Consider the following 3,422-nt stretch of genomic DNA (forward strand, 5'->3'; position numbering starts at 1 on the left):
GTTGGTATCGTAAACTATCCCAAGCAAAGTCACCATCGGACTGGAGGTTACATTCGGGAAAAGCTTCAGGGTTACATTCGGGAATTTGTTTTACGAGTGTAACCTCCAAAAGGTTACAATCGATAATTTTTTTTTCCGAATGTAAATTCCAAAAAGTAACATTAGGAAAAATAAAACAGTATACTCGAAAAAAAAGGTGTATCAATCTATCGAGCGCTATGCTCTATGTTAGAATCTACTTAATCAAGTTATCCAAGGAATCTAGTTAGTTCTTGTGTGCATAAAATATGTACAGGATCCTGAACAAAGCATGAGCACATCAAAGATGCTGAGAGTACATAAAAATGTCCCTATACCTTCTTTTTATGTCATGACACACCAAGAACAGTATAATTAAGTATCGATATTTAAAAATAAAATAAAGAAAAAAAAAAGGCTATCAGCGGGAATCGAACCCGGGTCGCTGCGTTAGTAGTTAAGTGCCCGCAACGAAAGACTAACGTGGCATTGCTGAAGGGAATTGTAATGAAAATTACTTTCAATACTATTGGTATCGTAAACTATCCCAAGCAAAGTCACCATCGGACTGGAGGTTACATTCGGGAAAAGCTTCAGGGTTACATTCGGGAATTTGTTTTACGAGAGTAACCTCCAAAAGGTTTCAATCAATAATTTTGTTTCCGAATGTAAATTCCAAAAAGTAACATTAGGAAAAATAAAACAGTATACTCGGAAAAAATGGTATATCAATCTATCGAGCGCTATGCTCTATGTTAGAATCTACTTAATCAAGTTATCCAAGGAATCTAGTTAGTTCTTGTGCGCATAAAATATGTACAGGATCCTGAACAAAGCATGAGCACATCAAAGATGCTGAGAGTACATAAAAATGTCCCTATACCTTCTTTTTATGTCATGACACACCAAGAACAGTATAATTAAATATCGATATTTAAAAAAAAAAATAAAGAAAAAAAATAGGCTATCAGCGGGAATCGAACCCGGGTGGCTGCGTTAGTAGTCAAGTGCCCGCAACGAAAGACTAACGTGGCATTGCTGAAGGGAATTGTAATGAAAATTACTTTTAATACTATTGGTATCGTAAACTATCCCAAGCAAAGTCACCATCGGACTGGAGGTTACATTCGGAAAAAGCTTCAGGGTTACATTCGGAAATTTGTTTTACGAGTGTAACCTCCAAAAGGTTACAATCGATAAATTTTTTTCCGAATGTAAATTCCAAAAAGTAACATTAGGAAAAATAAAACAGTATACTCGGAAAAAAAGGTATATCAATCTATCGAGCGCTATGCTCTATGTTAGAATCTACTTAATCAAGTTATCCAAGGAATCTAGTTAGTTCTTGTGTGCATAAAATATGTACAGGATCCTGAACAAAGCATGAGCACATCAAAGATGCTGCGAGTACATAAAAATGTCCTTATACCTTCTTTTTATGTCATGACACACCAAGAACAGTATAATTAAGTATCGATATTTAAAAAAAAATAAAGAAAAAAAATGGCTATCAGCGGGAATCGAACCCGGGTCGCTGCGTTAGTAGTCAAGTGCCCGCAACGAAAGACTAACGTGGCATTGCTGAAGGGAATTGTAATGAAAATTACTTTTAATACTATTGGTATCGTAAACTATCCCAAGCAAAGTCACCATCGGACTGGAGGTTACATTCGGGAAAAGCTTCAGGTTACATTCGGGAATTTGTTTTACGAGTGTAACCTCCAAAAGGTTACAATCGATAAATTTTTTTCCGAATTTAAATTCCAAAAAGTAACATTATTAAAAATAAAACAGTATACTCGGAAAAAAAGGTATATCAATCTATCGAGCGCTATGCTCTATGTTAGAATCTACTTAATCAAGTTATCCAAGGAATCTAGTTAGTTCTTGTGTGCATAAAATATGTACAGGATCCTGAACAAAGCATGAGCACATCAAAGATGCTGAGAGTACATAAAAATGTCCCTATACCTTCTTTTTATGTCATGACACACCAAGAACAGTATAATTAAGTATCGATATAAAAAAAAATAAAGAAAAAAAAATAGGCTATCAGCGGGAATCGAACCCGGGTCGCTGCGTTAGTAGTCAAGTGCCCGCAACGAAAGACTAACGTGGCATTGCTGAAGGGAATTGTAATGAAAATTACTTTTAATACTATTGGTATCGTAAACTATCCCAAGCAAAGTCACCATCGGACTGGAGGTTACATTCGGGAAAAGCTTCAGGTTACATTCGGGAATTTGTTTTACGAGTGTAACCTCCAAAAGGTTACAATCGATAATTTTTTTCCGAATGTAAATTCCAAAAAGTAACATTAGGAAAAATAAAACAGTATACTCGGAAAAAAAGGTATATCAATCTATCGAGCGCTATGCTCTATGTTAGAATCTACTTAATCAAGTTATCCAAGGAATCTAGTTAGTTCTTGTGTGCATAAAATATGTACAGGATCCTGAACAAAGCATGAGCACATCAAAGATGCTGAGAGTACATAAAAATGTCCCTATACCTTCTTTTTATGTCATGACACACCAAGAACAGTATAATTAAGTATCGATATAAAAAAAAAATAAAGAAAAAAAAATAGGCTATCAGCGGGAATCGAACCCGGGTGGCTGCGTTAGTAGTCAAGTGCCCGCAACGAAAGACTAACGTGGCATTGCTGAAGGGAATTGTAATGAAAATTACTTTTAATACTATTGGTATCGTAAACTATCCCAAGCAAAGTCACCATCGGACTGGAGGTTACATTCGGGAAAAGCTTCAGGGTTACATTCGGGAATTTGTTTTACGAGTGTAACCTCCAAAAGGTTACAATCAATAATTTTTTTCCGAATGTAAATTCCAAAAAGTAACATTAGGAAAAATAAAACAGTATACTCGGAAAAAAAGGTATATTAATCTATCGAGCGCTATGCTCTATGTTAGAATCTACTTAATCAAGTTATCCAAGGAATCTAGTTAGTTCTTGTGCGCATAAAATATGTACAGGATCCTGAACAAAGCATGAACACATCAAAGATGCTGAGAGTACATAAAAATGTCCCTATACCTTCTTTTTATGTCATGACACACCAAGAACAGTATAATTAAGTATCGATATTTAAAAAAAAAATAAAGAAAAAAAATAGGCTATCAGAGGGAATCGAACCGGGGTCGCTGCGGTAGTAGTCAAGTGCCCGCAACGAAAGACTAACGTGGCATTGCTGAAGGGAATTGTAATGAAAATTACTTTTAATACTATTGGTATCGTTAACTATCCCAAGCAAAGTCACCATCGGACTGGAGGTTACCTTCAGGAAAAGCTTCAGGGTTACATTCGGGAATTTGTTTTACGAGTGCAACCTCCAAAAGGTTACCATCGATAATTTTTTTCCGAATGTAAATTCCAAAAAGTAACA

The sequence above is a fragment of the Nematostella vectensis genome, chromosome 7 (assembly GCF_932526225.1).
Source record: "Nematostella vectensis chromosome 7, jaNemVect1.1, whole genome shotgun sequence".
NCBI lineage: Eukaryota > Metazoa > Cnidaria > Anthozoa > Actiniaria > Edwardsiidae > Nematostella > Nematostella vectensis.